Raw genomic sequence first — 18,228 nt, forward strand, 5'->3', positions numbered from 1 at the left:
TGCGATCTTCAAGCAGCCCACGAGCTGTGCCATGACAGATGGACATTCCATGGTCTACCATTGGAAAAGTGCTGTGAACAATTGTGAAATGGTATTTAGGGTGGTTTCAGGCTGTCGTTGATGCAGAGGATCGTCATACTGAGCAACATTTATAACCTGGAACGTAAATATGGTACGCAGTTAACAAATCTTACCCAGTCGTTTGGAAATTAAAATATGTTTCTTCCATTCGTTTATTCGTTGTTTCTGTTCCGCATGTCCTTAAAAATGTTTCCACAAAGTTTGACTGTCCTAAGATCACTCGTTGTTCAAGGGGAAGTTTAATAATATCCACCCTGTCAACCCAGACTGTCTCTTAGCTGGATGCTACAAACGTCCACCTCGCTCCAACATCAACATTTGACTGACTGAGATACAATGACAGCCGGCCGAAGTGGCCGAGCGGTTCTGGACCCTACAGTCTGGACCTGCCCGACCGCTACGGCCGCAGGTTCGAATCCTGCCTCGGGCATGGATGTGTGTGATGTCCTTAGGTTAGTTAGGTTCAAGTAGTTTTAAGTTCTAGGGGATTGATGACCTCAGAAGTTAAGTCCCATGTTGCTCAGGGCCATTTGAACCATACAGTGACATCTTCCCATCTGTCATAAAATTTTGGTCCAGCTAAAAAGGACAACATATAATTCCTTAGTTCACTGACAAGAGGCAACAGCACTCTTTACAAACGAGTCAAAACAAGGGTTTTAAATTCCCCGCACAAGGCGAGAGTCTGATTGTCAGTAAGTTGACACTTTTTACGTCGAGCGACAGGGTGATGTGTGTCACACGTGTTAGCTTCAAGCCTGCCATTGAATTAGGCAGGATCGAGAGCTCGGCGAAGACGACCGTCACAAAGTGAATGTCGATATATTATCTCGATAAGGCCTCAACTGACTCGTGATCTTGAACGGGGTGATAGTCTGATACGGTGCTCGCGTTTCTTAGGCCTCAGCTACATCTACATCTACACCTACATACATTATGTGATCAAAAGTATCCGGAAACCCTCAAAAACATACGTTTTTCATATTAGGTGCATTTTGCTGCCACCTACAGCCAGGTACGCAATTATCAGCGACCTCAGTAGTCATTAGACACCGTGAGAGAGCAGAATAGGGCGCTCCGCGGAACTCATGGACTTAGAAAGTGGTCAGGTGATTGGGTGTCACTTGTGTCATAAATCTGTAAGCGAGAATTACACGGTCCTAAACATCCCTAGGCCTACTGCTTCTGATGTGATAGTGAAGTGGAAACGTGAAGGGACACGAACAGCTCAAAAGCGTACAGGCCGGCGTTGTCTGACAAAGAGTTGTAATGTGTAGTAGCCAGACATCTGTCCAGACCCTCACGCAGGATTTCCAAACTGCATCAGGATCCACTGCAAGTACTATGACAGTTAGGAGGGAGTTGAGAAAACTTGGATTTCGTGATCGAGTGGCTGCTCATAAGCCACAAATCACGCAGGTAAATGCCAAACGACGCCTCCCTTTTTGTAAGGAAAGTAAACAGTGGACGACTGAACAGTGAAAAAACGTTGTGTGGAGTGAAGAATCACGGTACACAGTGTGGCGATCCGATGGCAGGGTGTGAGTATGGAGAATGCCCATTGAACGTCATCTGCCAGCACGTGTAGTGCCAACAGTAAAATTCGGAGACTGTGGGGTTATGGTGTGGTCGTGTTTTTCATGGAGGGACTTGCATCCCTTGTTGCTTGTTGTTTTGCGTGGCACTATCATAGCGCAGGCCTACATTAGTGTTTTAAGCACCTTGCTGCTTCTCACTGTTGAAGAGCAATTCGAGTGTGGCGATCGCATCTCTCAGCATGATCGAGCACCTGTTAATAATACGCGGCCTGTGGTTAAACGACAATAACATTCCTGTAATGGACTGGCCTGTACAGAGTCCTGACCTGAATCCTATAGAACACGTTTGGGATGTTTTGGAACGCTGACTTCGTGCCAGGCCTCACCAACCGACATCGATACCTCTCCTCAATGCTGCACTCCTTGAAGAACGGGCTCCTATTCCCCGAGAAACCTTCCAGCAGCTGACTGAACGTATCCCGCGAGAGTGCAGGCTGTTATCAAGGCTAAGGGTGGGCTAACAACATATTGAAATTCTGCACTACCGATGGAGGGCGCCACGAACTTGCAAGTCATTTTCAGCCAGGTGTACGGATTCTTTTAATCATAAAGTGTGTACTCCGCAAGCCAACGTACGGTGCGTGGAGGAAGGTACTAGTACTACTACTCATTTCCTTTACTGTTCCACTCGCAAATGAAGGGAGGGAAAAAAAAATCTATCTGTATGCCTCTACATGAGCCTTAATTCTCGAAACTCATCTTTGTGGTCCTTAAGCGTAGCAGTAGAATGGTTCTCCAGTCAGCTTCAAATGCAGGTTCTCTAAATTTTCCCAATAGTGTTTCTCGAAAAGAACGTTGCCTGCCCTCCAGGGACTCCCATTTGAGCACCCGAAACATCTCCATAACACTTATGTGTTGTTCGAACATACTGCGAATTAATCTAGGAGCGTGCCTCTGAATCGCTTCGATGTCTTCCTTCAATCCGATCTCGTACGGATCCCAAGCACCTGAGTGGTACTCAAGAATAAGTCGCACCATCGTCATATATGCAGTCTCCTTAACAGTTGAACCACTTTTTCGTAAAATTTTCCCAATAACTGGAATCTCCTTCACTACCACAAGTGTCACAAGCTTTTTCCATTTAATATCGCTTTTCATTGTTAAGCCCAGATATTTAAACGTCTTGATTTGTCTAGCAGGACACTTCTAATACTGTAACGGGAGATCAGATTTTTATTGTTCCTACTCATCCGCTCCAACTTACGTTTTTCCAAATTTAGAGCTAACTGCCACTCGTCACACGAACTAGAAATTTCGGTCTCCGTTGATCCATTGTGGACGTCGGTCAGCGGCTGATCAAATATTTAACAAAGAAATTTGCCAAACAGCCGTGCATATTAAGAAGTTCTTTTATTTTATTTTCTGGACCAATTTCGACAACTGAGATGCAGTCAGGTCTTCAAAGGAAGCACCTGAGTTAACACTTCACAATATCCAAAACAGATGGCTCCAGTACTCCAATATCGATACTTTTTTAGAGGTGCCTTTGGGTCACGAAGTTGGCATATTTAACTCCCGAAACTGGTAGCAAAAATAACGTAAAATAATTTATTAATTTGACGGCTGTTTGGCGAATTTCCTTGTTAAAGTAGGAGTCGTATCTTCCTGCAGTCACTCAACTTCGACTCCTTACGGTACACAACCCCATAATCAGCAAACAACCGCAGTTTGCTGCTCACCCTGTCTGCCAGATCATTTATGTGTATAGGGAGCAACAGCGGGCCCATTACATTTCCCTGGGGCATTCCTGACGAAACTCTTGTCTCTGACGAACATTCGCCGTCGAGGAAACATACTGCGTTCTGTTACTTAAGAAATCTTCGAGCCACTCACATATCTGAGAACATATTCCATATTCCTGTACCTTCGTTAACAGCTTGCAGTGGGGCACCGTGTCAAATGCTTCCTGAAAATTTATATATATGGAATTTGCTTGTTTCCCTTCACCCATAATTCGCAGAATATTATGTAAGTAAAGGGCAAGCTGAGCATCGCAATAGCAATGCTTTCTAAAACCACGCTGATTCGTGGACATAAGCTTCATTATAAACAGCCTTTCAATGGGATTCAGATTATAAAGCAAGTCTGACACAATTTCAGGTGCTCCAGGTAATGTCAGATTTTCATCAGTGACTGTGCAATCGCTTTCAACCTCTGCTATCCAATGCTATCCCTGTTTCCACACATGTGGTACCCCCGTAGTCCCTGGTCGGTACACTCTGTCTGGAGTGTAACAAATGGGTGATCGGCGAACCTGTACTTTTCTGAAGTTGTACCTTCTTAATAATTTCAAACATAAGAAACGACTTCAGAATTACAGTTGCTCATAGTGGCAAAAATACTCTACAGAAAACCATTATTTTCTGTGAAATACGTAGAACAAAGTAAACATTCCCGAAGAACCAAATAAGAAGTACACAGTCATAAAATTCTATAAAACACTGGGCTTCCCAATTTGCACGCAGAGGACGGGTATTTAAAGTTTCCTGTTATCAGCTAGTTGTAAGTGGGTGAGCTGGAGAACAAAAATTATTGACAAATTGTTTTTTTTTTCTTGGCGCCATTAAATATTTTAATGTTTCAATGTATCTAAATACAATCTACATTTTTGTTAGTAACTATTAAGCCTGTATAGAGACACATCACCCCAGTAAATAGATATGTAGTGATGTTGTGTCTTGTGGTAAATGTAGGAAACTGCACGCATAATGCCGAATATTTTCGCTCTTTTAGCGCTGCTCAATGTTGGTTTACGTACAAATGCAAGTTTCCAAAATATATGTTGTGTGGAGCATGCGTTATTTGTCAGTGGCCAACAGAGCAGCACTAGCGTTTTATACACTGAAGCCCCAAAGAAACTGGTGTAAGCATCCTTATTCAAATATAATGTAAACAGGCAGAATACGGCGCTACGGTCGGCAACGCCTACATCAGGTAAAAAGTGTCAGGCGCAGTTGTTAGATCGGTTACTGCTGTTACAATGGCAGGTTATCAAGATGTAAGTGAGTTTGAACGTGGTGTTATAGTCGACGCACGACCGATGAGAGACAGCATCTCTGAGGTGCTATTGAATGGGGATTTTCCCGTACGATCATTTGAAGAGTGTACCGTGAGTATCAGGAAACTGATAAAATATCTAATATCTGACATCGCCGCGGAAGGAAAAAGATCCTGCAAGAGAGGGACCAACGACGACCGAAGAGAATCGTTGAACGTGACAGAAGTGCAACCCTTCCACAAACTGCTGAACATTTCCGTGAAGGTCCGTCAACAAGTGTCAGCGTGCGAACCATTCAACGAAATATTATCGATTTGGGCTTTCTGAGCCAAAGGCCCACTCGTGTACCCTTGATGATTGCACGACGCAAAGCGCTTTGCCTCGCATGGACCCGCCATCACCGACATTGGACTGTTGATGACTGGAAATATGTTGCCTGGTCGGACGGGTCTCGTTTCAAATTGTATCGAACGGATGGATGTGTACGGGTATGGAGACAACCTCATGAATCCATGACCCCTGCATGTGAGCAGAGGACTTTTCAAGCTGGTGGAGGCTCCATAATGGTGCGGGGCGTGTGCAGTTGGAGCGATATGGGACCCCTGATACGTCTACATACGATTCTGATGGGTGAGACGTACGTAAGCATCCTGCCTGATCACCTTCATCGATTCATGTCCATAGTGAATTCCAACGACCTTGGCCAATTCCAGCAAGACAATGCGACACCCCACACATCCAGAATTTCTACAGAGTGGCTCCAGGAACACTCTTCTGACTTCAAACACTTCCGCTTGCCATCAGACTTCCCAGACATGAACATTATTGAACATATTAGGGATGCCTTGCAACGTGGTGTTCAGAAGACATCTTCACCCCCTCGTACTCTTACGTATTTATGGACAACCCTGCAGGATTCATGGCGTCAGATGCCTCCAGCATTACTTCAGACATTAGTCGAGTCCATGCCACGTCGTGGTGCGACAGTTTTGCGTGCTCGCGGGGGCCGTACACGATAACTTACTTGGAACAACGTGTAAGCGAAACTGTACATTAGAGGAAGACCAAATGAGGTTACGCTGTTGTTAACAGGAACTGAATCATCCTACAACATGGTTTGCAATGGATTTTTCTGCCTTACACAGCTGTAACCTGTCCCAGAGGTGAAATGTCGACGTATTGCCACACAATGCAGATTCGAACTTAAGTTTGCAAGCTTGTCAGAAACTACTGTTTTCTTAAACACACACGGTCCTGCGTGGAAGATGTTAAATAAAACCCGGCATGAGGGGCCCCCTTATTTAGGATATTCTGGAATTTTTTTATTCATTTCAAAATCTCTCAAAGAATACACAATGTTAGCTCTTTTTGAATAGAACTTACTTACATTACATAACATGGAAATAGACTGCATCATTTCATGAATTTTTATTCGCTGCGGAAAGTGTGACTTAACATCAGTACAGAAGTTCTGATTTTAAGACTTCATAAAACAGTTACTGGGCTTTCACATAGTGATCAGCCGCCCAGTTGGACGCAAGTCTTCCTCCTGTAAACACAAGAAAACTATAAATTATTTCTCAAATACTTGATAGGATGCCGTAAACCTCAATAAAATCTCAGAGAAACCCTGGAACATGATCTTAATTACACTACTGTACCTTAATTGACAAAACTTAATTACTAATAACGCGTCATGAAATTTATGACTAAATAATTAAAATAAAATTATTATATGCATTTCATCACAAGAAATTATAGTGATAGACACCACGTAGGACTAATCACGCAATGACGAATTAGGTAACGATCCCCATCCTTGGCATAATTTATGTTGTTATGTTATTAACTATGAGACTGCTACATTGGATTGTTGGATCTGATAATTAGTAATACATAAGGAGATAAGGTACACCAGCTAAGGGAATTAAATGGAATACGTTAGAGTCACTTTTCTTTGATGTATTTGCATAGCGGATATCGGAAACCCAGATACCATTCAGCATCGTTATGAAGGAATTAACATCTTTCCATTATGATGTTTAAAAATTCAAAATATTATACAGCCTTTACATCACTGAAACAATATCACGGTCACTTCGCAGGATTTCTTTATTATTGTACGCGGTATCTTGGCGGCAGATGACTATATCGTCTTTCTCGTTCATTACAATTCACTTAACTTCCAAACTGCATATTACACGTCAGTATCTCTGAATGCGCGAACAAAATTTTAGAAATGTCATTGACTGAGCTGTACGCACAGTCAGTCGACAGAACGAACTGCTTGATGGTGGAGACGTGGCATTAACGGAGGCGAATGGAGCAAGTGTCCGAAGTTCCACGTTAATGTGGCCGTCTTTTTTTGGCATTGTTGCTAGAGTACTAGTCACATCATAATGTGGTTTGCACAAAGAGGGAGAGAGAGAGAGAACAGCAGAGAGAAAGAAGCTTGTAGTACTGGGAGGACCGGAAGAGTATCCTCGTTATAGAATTTCGCCAGGACAAGCGTACCATCTGCTGAAACAGGGAATTGTTGACTAGTGTGCCTAATTGTCGAGCGGGTTGAAATGTGTATTCTTATAGGACAATTATCTAAGGAGTTCCACCCAATAACATCCAAACAGCAGACTCTGTCCACAATTTATTAAATTGCCAATACTAAACTCTTTTAAATAACAACAAATTCATATAACTTACAAAACTTAACAAATGGTAAAAGAATGAGCTTTAAAAGCAATAACGGCGGCTTGCCACCATAAAATCAAGAAACTTTTACAATAGTGCTTCTAGAGTTTATCCAAAAGACAAAATCGAAGAAGTTAACTTGGCATTACAATTAAATTGTATTTATATAAAATACTGATTTATATAAAAAAACTTCGAGAAAGATAATGGCGCTTGGCACCATAAAATGAAAGAAGCGCAACACACAACCAATAAATATAATAACAAAATAATAATTTGATACAACCAAAGGGCGAGAGCAACTCCCAACGCAATCACAAACGAGCGAGCTCTCAACACTTCGAAGCCTTCCCACTAGAAACGGCCCCCGAAATAAACCGCTGAGAGCTCCCCGACATGCCTCCCACAACTGCCCATCACTTACGCACCTTGGACATGTTCTGTAACACACGACAGATAATATCAACACAAGTTTAAAATCAAAAATACACTATAACATCTCGACAGCACATGATGACCACGGCGCCGTTAATTCGGGCGCTGTTAATAAGTGACGGAAGCCAACACACATAAATCTCAAACAATTCTCGCTTCTTAAAACGAAACAATAAAAGCCAAATGCACATGAATAGTCAAACCACAGTCTTAGAAGTGCCTTAACGACACCTAACGCGACTACTCCACCAAGTTAATAATAACACAGCAAAAAAAAAAAAAAAAAAAAAAAAATACAGAACATACCACTAAATGCTGTTACACAACCAAGTTGACGAGATCGTGTTGTTCAGGCCCCAGAAGATCACATATACCAAGCAGCAATAATTCACGACGTATATACTGTGCAAAACCGCCCTTCTTAGGCACATGGACTGCCAAATGTACCATACATGAACGCAACTCCGGGCAAGACTCCAGTTGAGCAAATAAATTAGTACCAACAAATATCGTAACGAGCCACACACACAGCAAAAAGTTACAACAACACCGTCCCACATCAGAAAAGTTCATAAACCGCTGCTGGAGCTTCCAGCGGAAAATCTGAAGAGCCAACCGAGCCCACACCCTAACCTGGCAGACGATTCCAAAATTCAGCAACTAGTTGTCTCCGGGCCAGAGTATTACAGGACCCCACCGGACCTCCACATCAGACAGGCAGGAAGAACAAGTACGCCGACTCCAATTAATCACCACCGCATGGCCAACACAGTGGCGAGTCGCCTCCGCCCCAGATCACTCTGGTCATATTGCGAGGCACAACAACCTTAGCGCTAGTCAGTAGCAGGTCAGGCAGAGCGAACTGCACGTTCCGTGCAATCCCCGGAAAACCAACTACCCTCTCACTTTCCGCCGGCTACCGCAAACACACGCCAGCAACGTCATAGAAAATCGCCATCGGAGCGCCACCCGCACCAGGACAGCGAACTATAATCGATTACAGTGCGCGCTCTGAACAAGATCACAGGATAGCGGCGCGCGCCATATCACGAGTCTTACGTGACTGGCGCTCTGAAAGCTGTAATTAATGATTTTACAATATGCTGGTCATGAGACAACCTCATTAATAGCGTAATTGGGTATAATTGAGTTTTTATTAAAATTTTCTGGAGTCTCAAACAAAATTTGGCCCTTAGATTAAAGCTGAGTGTGTCGAAAACCTCCAAAGTACTTAACTGATTTATTTCCGGGTGTTAAATAGTGGTCAACGACATATCGTAGTAAGGTTTCAGTGAAGTTTACCAAAAATGTTATGAGTTGATCAACGAACCGAGCGAAGTAGCGCAGTGGTTAGCACGTTGAACTCGTATTCGGGAGGATGACGGTTCAAACCCGCGTCCGATCCTCCATATTTAGGTTTCTGTGATTTCCTTAAATCGCTTCAGGCAAATGCTGGGTTGGTTCTTTTGAAATGACACGGCTGATATCCTTCCTCCATCCTTGACACAATCCGAGCTTGTGCTCCGTCTCTAATGACCTCGATGTCGACGGGGCGTTAAACCCAGTCTTCCTTCTTACTTTTTTTTATGACGTACGTTTTGAAACAGTATCGCACTCAGAGGAACCGTAACTTTCAGCACTGATTCGCTCAAATTTTGTGCATACTTCCATGTAGTTTGAGCAGCTCCTGCACCAAGCAGGAATGAAATGTGAGGAACAACTCCTGCACACCCTATTAGTAGGAAAGAAGTAGCAGCAGTTGCACTAGATGTCGTTAGTTGGGGGGCTACACGTGTACTGTATTCATGGTGAGAGGCTCCATAGAACAGACTGTGAGCTGCCAGGCGCGAACGTGCGTGTACCATTTTCAAGTGGGCCTTTCGGCTCTCTTTGAAGTAGCCCGGTTTGGTGTCCGGGGCGGCGCATTTCTTTCCGCGGCAACAGGTAGCAGGCAGCGCCCGCGCCGGCCGGCGAGGATCGGCTAACAGGGCGAGGCGAGGCAGCGCCGTAATGAGCGGCTACCGGCGGCTCCGCCCGGGCCGGCTGGCGCGCCAGCAGCTTATCTGCGCGGCCATCGCTGGCGCGCCAGTCCCCGGGACGTTACGACCTTCAGGCCGGTAGCCGCGCCAGCCGCGCAGCGCGCCACCTGTGCCGTGCGGCAGGTGGCAGCAGCAGCAGCAGCGCATCCCACACAGCGCCGGTAGCTCTCTGATGGCCCGATATGTGACCGGTATTTACTGCTGCCTCGCCCGCCTAGCCGCCGAAGGGGGCCGGGATATTTACACGGCGCGATCAAAGTATCGCGGCACGACCCAAGAATAGCACCGCAGATACCGCAGTGTCACCTTGCGCGAGTCATGCATGGCCAGCACGAGATGCAAGACTCGCGCAACTCTCGCTGTTTTATGCGCTGAATAATATAACTTTGATGTTTCAGCGATTCCAGTGGGAGAGGCTAGCCACTTGCTACGCTTCTGTGCAAGTAAGAACGTGGCTGCCTTCTGCATTCTACGTGGAGAGTGACGGCGAATACTTCGCGACATTGCCAATGTCTGTTCTGTATATGTCATAGTACACACGCTCCAGCCGTTGCTTACCACGGTAACGGGCGCACTGGTCCACTGTTTTTGCCCTAGACTTTCACTAGATGGATTTCTATGTTTGGGAAATTAGCGCAGCTGCTGCTTAAAGTAATACTTCTTGTGTTTACTTTACGCTAAGAAAAAAGATAGTTTCGCATTCTGGTCTCAGACGGACCAGTCGGACCCGACCTAACACTGTGCCATCCTCTGCCAGTGGCGTCATCGGATACACTATACAGAGGCATGTGGTCGTCACACTGCTCTCCCGCTTGTTGTCGGGTTCTTGACTTTGCAACTGCTATATAACCGGCGAATAGCTCTTCCGTTGGCCTCACGAGGCAGAGTGCACCCCACAAAGAAGAAAATCTTCTTCGTACCACCGAGAATTGAACCCTGGTCCTCCACCTGGCATTCAGCCGCGCCGACATTCTCTTAAAAAAAAAAAAAAAATGAAAGGAAAGTGACCTTGCCGCGATACAGTCGGTTCCTAGGAAGATCCTAATCGGTTTTTTTTCGCCTGAAAAATGCATGGTAAAACGAGATTCAATTCGACGTCCATTCGTTTTCCTGGCACGCTTTTTATCGCTTTTTTAAAATTTGTATCAGTCGCTGTTTATCTGTTTACAGCTTTTCTTAAAAATTATTAACAAAACTAAAATCTCTATATTTAGCGACCTAAGACTCTAGTCGACCAAAAAGGAAACCCTTTCAATGATTTTAATAAATATATTTTTTTATTATGAATATTATAGACATATCGAAGTAATACCTCCACAACTGTGAACCTAAACAGTTATTATCACAAAAAGCCGTTCAGGAGAGTTGGATAGGTTCTTGAGACATTACAGTGCCATACATGAAAATTATCCAATCTGCTGGTGATTAAAGGCAAGAGACAGCATACTGACAAATAAAGTCCAATAACGCTGTCATTTCCAGCAGTAACCATATAGTGCTGATAGGTACGACGGTCTGGATATTTTTCGCCTCTCTCTAAGTAGTAAACGTAATGGCCTAAAAGCGATGTAATCGTATTAATTTCCGTCCGTGGGGAAACTGAAGAGCCTCGACGCAGAAGGATGTCAGCCGACAACAAAGTTTCAATCGACCGTGTGAGGAAAGCAAGTTGCCATCTGCCAGATACTGTGTTGTCTACCGCAAGAACAAAGACTTCGTCTTAACATAATAATAAGGAGAATAATGCTGCTCTGCTCAGCCACAGTTAGACCAATAAGAAAAAGACGCTCAATGGTTGGTATTAGATGGTGGACGAACCTACAACAGGCCGATGCCACGTACGTTCAACAGGAGAGAGGTGAGCGAGAACTCTCCAGCAACGGAACAAGAACCTTTTAATGAGAAATGCCACTGAAAGGATATCAGCCTCCAAATAACTTACCATGATACAAAATTTCCTTATATGTCTCATTCTGGTATTCATCCGACAAGTCAGCTACAGAGGCGGACAGTTCATACTAACCATAACGAATATTACACTGGTTCAGTATCTTCGCCGTAAGTAAAGCAACATGAAAATCAAAGCTAAATGTCTTATGCGCACTGTGGTGTACACACCACCGACGGAACGATACTTTTAGCTGTGCCCCACGTGGTACACTGCCCCTTGCCACTGCGTTTCGCTCACCCCCCGGTTCTCACGGGTACGCTTTGAGGGAACAACTTTTGCTGTAATGACTGTTGCGTCTTTGCCGCACATAGATGTCCACTATTTTTCTGGATACTATCTCAGCTAAAAATGGTTCAAATGGCTCTGAGCACTATGGGACTTAACATCTATGGTCATCCGTCCCCTAGAACTTAGAACTAATTAAACCTAACTAACCTAAGGACAGCATACAACACCCAGTCATCACGAGGCAGAGAAAATCCCTGACCCCACTATCTCAGCTAAAGTGAAACAAAACAAATAACTGTAACGAGCCACTTTAAATGAACTTCCCAGTACGCGTTTCAGAGGAGGGTTACACCTGTGCCATCGGGCGGTCTTAATTAAATTAACAAGATATTATTTCTACAAACGATTTCCTGGGCAGCACGTGGCACCATATTTTCCAATCGTATTTACGCTACAAACATGTTCTGTGGGTTTATAAAGAGTGTATGTAGCTAAAACCAGCCACTGGCAACAGACAGTGCCACATATTACCAAGGAATTCGTATGCACAAATTGTCTACCTATTTTACGGATTGTAAGACGCACTTTCCTCTTCGAAAAACTGCCTCCAAACTTCAAGTGCGTCTTATATTCGAAATAAATATAAAAATATCCGATGTTTGATTTAAATTCCCATATATTGGATGCCGTGGGAAAACCGTCTCTCTCAGTCAACATGGGATCCAACTGGTAACAATAGCGCACAGATGCGACGAAGATGAGTTGCGCTGATTCACAAGCCTATTAACACTGTCTCTCTCCCGCCAAGCCATCACAAACCCAGAACACTGTCTGTCCTATGATGCTTCATTGCAGTCTACGGTGTTAGTGAACTTGAATTGGAAGCGATTTGTGTTATCGTTAACACTACATTATTGTTGTTAGTAGGTAGTTTCGTAATGGGAAAAAAAGAAAAGATGTTCACATGATGCGGGCTATAAATTGAAAGTAGTAACGGATGCAGAAGAACATGGAAACAGAGCAGCTGAGTAGCATTTTGGCCCTCCACCAGCTGAAGAAAAAACATTCGCGATTGGCAGGCTAGTAAAGAATTACTGAAAAAATACAGGAAGACCAAATGTGCAGACTGAGGACTGAATGCAAAATGGCCAAAACTAGAAGATGACACATGGAAATGGATTCAACGGGACCGTCAAAATGGCACTGTAATTAATGCAGAAATGATTCAAATACACGTTCGTAAGCTGCTGGATTGGAACTTAACGGACTTCAAGGTTGGAGTTGCTTGATGCTATGGTTTATGAAGCGTTATGGGCTTATCATGTGAATCAAAAACAAAATTTTTCAGAAAGTGCCACAAAAGTATGAGGGGAAAGTATTATCTTTCCATCGCTTTATTATTCAACATCGGAAGAAAACCAGTGTGGATCTAGGCCAAATAACTAATATGGGCGAAACTCCTCTGACATTCGATATGCAGAGTAACAGAACTATCGTCATGAAAAGTGCTAAAACTGTAAATATAAAAACAAGTACACATGAAAAAATGCACTACACTGTTGTCATTTCCTATTGTAATGACGATGCTAAGCTTAATACAGTGTTCATTTTTAAGCACAAAACAAAGTCGAAACCTTCTGAAATACCTCCAGGTGTTGTTGTTAACGTACATGACAAGGGTTGGACGAACGAGGAAGGTATGAAATTATTGATTAACAGAGAGTGGGAGAGAAGGAAAGGTTCGTTATTGAAGAAGAGTTCTCTTCATGTGCTAGATAAGTTTAGTAGTCATTTGAAAAATTCCGTGAAAGAGAAATTGAGAGATGGAAATACAGAGATTGCTGTTATTTTCGGGGATTTACTTCCCAATTGCAACCTCTTGATGTCTCGATAAATAAATCATTTTTAAAAAAGCGTATGTGAGAGAGGAATGGATCAAATGGATGACGGATTAAACCCAACACGATTTCACGTCGAAGCGAGCTTTAAAACGACCTACACTCAAACGAGTGTGTCACTGGATAAAACAGTCGTGGTGTAGTGTGAGAGAAGATGCTATTGTTAAATGTTTAGATGTGCGGCATTAGTAACGTTCTCGATGGCAGTGAAGACCATTTTATATACGAGGAGGATAACGATGACGACGAACAGGAAGAAGAAGAAGAATGTGCAGATGATGATTGCTATGGATTTTAAAGGTAAGTTCGTTTCTGTAAACTCAGAATTTTTTTTAGTTCATTGAATTTTAATAACAAAACTGGTAACAATATTCTTAAAAAATATTTGAAAATTAAGGCTCGCCCTGTAGTCTGTAGCGTCTTATCGTCCGTAAAATACGGTATGTTTTGTTAATTTAAATAAATAGTAGTAGTAGTAGTAGCTTTATTCATTCGTAGATCTCTTTTTAGAAGGATATAGGACTTGTAAAAGTATTTACAAGTTTAGATCAATTTAAAATAAGGTAATTCGTATACACATATTTTTACAGACTTCTAGTTAGAGACAATCATTAGATTTACTCCTGGTATACAATACTTTTTTTACAAATAAATTATTGAATAACGTAATGCCACATTGTTTACTCACATCTCACTATCAATCGCTGCACACCCTATACACACATTGTTTCATAATACTCCACTCACTACACACACACACACACACACACACACACACACACACACACACACACACACAACATTGGTGATCTCTGGGACATTTTCTGTACCGCAACTTCCCATTTGCTATCTTGAAAAGCTGAGTCAGCATCCCTCCATAATGAGTGAGATGTTGAGCTCAGGAAGAGGAAGAGGTGTTGGTATTGTGCTATGCGTAACTTGGGGGTAAAAAGCATAAATTGAAGGTGTTATGTGGAATGTTGGATATTTTATTATTTATCTGTATAACATTTTTTAGCAAACGCCTACTTTGTTTTACCTAAGTAATCCTTCAATGTATAAAATGTATTGCGTAACAGGTACTTTTTAGCTGCATTTTTAAGTAAGTGCATTTCTGCAATTTCTTTAATCTCTTTTGGTAATTTATTGTACAGTTTTATTCCTTGGTAGAAAATGCTGTTTTGAGTTTTATGTTTATTTTTTTCTTGGTAAATGTAAGTTGAGTCTCTCTCTTGTTGCATGGTCATGGACAGAGCTGTTTGTGCAGTAATTACCAATGTTACTTTTGCTGTGTACAAAAGACTGGTAAATGTATTCACATGGAGGTGATAAAATCCCCCGTTTTCTGAACAGATCTTTACAATGAGCTTGACTAGTATTTTTGGTTATTATTCTTATGGCTCTTTTCTGGAATTTGAAAATTGTGTTCATATGTGTTCATATTCTGTGCATTTGTTCCCCAAAATGAATGCCATAGCTAACAATTGAGTGTATATATGAATAATATGTAACTACAAGATACTGCATGTTACACACTGATGATAGGATTCTAAGGGCATAACATACTGATGACATTCTGTTTGCAAGTACCTTTGTGTGTCAACACCACTTCAACTGAGAATCAATATTGATTCCTAGAAATTTTGCATTTGTTACACACTCTATAGAGGTGCCATCTACATTTAATTTAACATTGCCATTTTTCCTCTTCAGACTGAAATTCATGGAATTAGTTTTCTTTGTGTTCAATGCCACTTTATTGCTTATTGACCAATCACAAACTTCCTTGAGAGTCTCATTTGCTTTCTCAGCAAGGAGTTCTCTTGTTTTCTCAGTGACTATACACAATGCTGTCATCAGCAAAGAGAATTTTTTCACCATGAGTAACACTACTGAGAAAGTCATTGATGTATATCAGGAACAGTATTGGTCCTAATATATTACCTTGCGAAACACCTATATTAATGTATTTTGGTTCTGATAAGTGTTTTACTAAATGTTTGGATCTATTTGAAGAATGTGTTGTCTTTACTCTTTGTACCCTATCTGTTAGGTATGATCGAAACCAGTCATTAGGTACCCCTCTTATTCCTAATGCTTCTAATTTAATAGAACCTTGTAGGCGACTGTATCAAACGCCTTAGAAAGATCCAAAAATATGCCTGTTCAAACGGCTCTAAGCACTATGGGACTTAACAGCTGATGTCATCAGTCCCCTAGAACTTAGAACTACTTAAACCTAACTAACCTAAGGACATCACACACATCCATGCCCGAGGCAGGATTCGAACCTGAGACCGTAGCGGTTGCGCGTTTCCAGACTGAAGTGCCTAGAACCGCTCGGCCACAGCTGCCGGCAATATGCCTGCGACGCACTCACCTGTTTCAAGAGCATCAAGCACAACTTTTGTGAATTATACTATGGCTGACTCCGTATTTTTACCACTTTGGAAACAAAACTGTGATTCGCTTAAAAGATAGTATTGATTCAGGTAATTCATTAATCTGTCTTTCATAATTGCTTCTATTATTTTTGAGAATGCTGAAAGCAGGGAAATGGGCCTGTAATTTTCTGTCTACTGCATTACCTTTCTTAAACAAAGGTACAATTCTTGCCTGTTTTAAGTGCTCTGGAAATGTCCCTGATGTGAAGGATTCATTTATTATATTTGTTAAGGGGCCTTGTATAATTCCTATGCATTGTTTCAGCACGCACAATGGTACTTCATCTTAGCCTACTGACTTTTTATTTTTGTATTTTTTGAATTGTTTTACTGACTTCATTCTCTGTGGTTGAAAGTAACATCATTGTAATTAGTGCAATGTTATTTACAGGTGTATATTTTTTGGGGGGAATTTTTGCTGTAACTTCTCTGCAATACTTGAAAAATGCTCGTTTACCTAGTATGCTAAGTGCTGTGGATCATTTATTACTTCATCCCCCTCCCGTAGCAGTATGTTATTCTGCATTTGTTTACCTCTCCCCGTTTCCTTTTCTATAACATCACAGACTGCTTAGCTTTTATTCGCTGCATTATATATTATTTTGTCATTAAATGACTTTTCTGCAGCAATCAGCAAATTCTTATAGATATTTTTGTATCTATGATAGAAATCCACGTGATGATGGAGGTACATTCCACTGAAACGCATAGATGAAAGCTGATGAAAGTAAGTGGGTATAGTTATTTGTCTACATCAGTTGGTATTTATAGTAGCCTGTTTAACCCTAAAATAAAAATTTTCCGTTTAAAGTGGGTAGTAGACATACTCATTGCTCTTTAACATCGACTAGAGGTACTTATCCTCTATTTATTTTCAGGTTTGCCGACGTATAAACCAACAACATTTTTTAAAATTAAGGCAAGTTTATTCACTAAAGGAAGAAATGGGAACAGGTGTTACTACTAACATTTTCAGATAATCGAATATGGCTGAAATCAGCATTCCTAAATTAAGAACAGATATAAGATTCCCAAAAAGTCAGCAGAGTTGCCCTTCGAGCAGGTTGTGCCGATCTAAATGACTGACTGACACGGCCTTGCATTATTCCGTAGAATGTTGTCACAAGATGAAAAGAAATGAAAACTGACGCTCTGTGGGCAGGAGCGTGGAATACTGGATCCCTCAATCGGGTAAGTAGGTTGTTAGATACAGTGGGAATTAGTAAAGTGTGATGGCAGGAAAAACAAGATTTCTGCTAAGCTAATTGCAGGGTTATAAACGCAAAGCAGAATAGGGATAACGAGCAAGTAAGTCTGAAGGAGAATAAGAAAACTGGACGCGGGAGAACTACTTCGAACAGCGTAGTGAAGGCTCTACCATAGCCATGAAAAACACAAAGGCAAGAGGTAGCACTACAGTACGAGTATATATGCCTACTACCTTCGCAGATAAAGAAATTCAATGACGAGATAATACATAGGGTGATTCAGCTGTCCCTAAATGAATTTTACGCAAACCGCCCGCGAGGTTTTCATGTTTTCTCGCTCGCTACACGCAAACTGTTAGTCCTGCGGAAGAAATGAAGAGGACCTTCCTGCAGGAAATTTCATGTAGTTAAGTTCTGTACTGCGTTACATTTTCGCTGGAGGCCACAGCGTGCGAGTTAACTACAGAAGAAGAAAGTTTGAAGGTTATATTTGTAAGTTTTTCCTAAATAATACGAAAGCGAAGGCCTCTAGCGAATGCGCATCCCAGTATAAAATTTAACTACATTAAATCTCCTGCAGAAAAGGTCCCGTTAATTTTTCTGTAGGAGTAAACAGTTTGCGCATAACGAGCGAGAATATGAAAATGTTGTTCGTGGTAT

The sequence above is a fragment of the Schistocerca americana genome, chromosome 5 (genome assembly GCF_021461395.2).
Source record: "Schistocerca americana isolate TAMUIC-IGC-003095 chromosome 5, iqSchAmer2.1, whole genome shotgun sequence".
Lineage (NCBI taxonomy): Eukaryota > Metazoa > Arthropoda > Insecta > Orthoptera > Acrididae > Schistocerca > Schistocerca americana.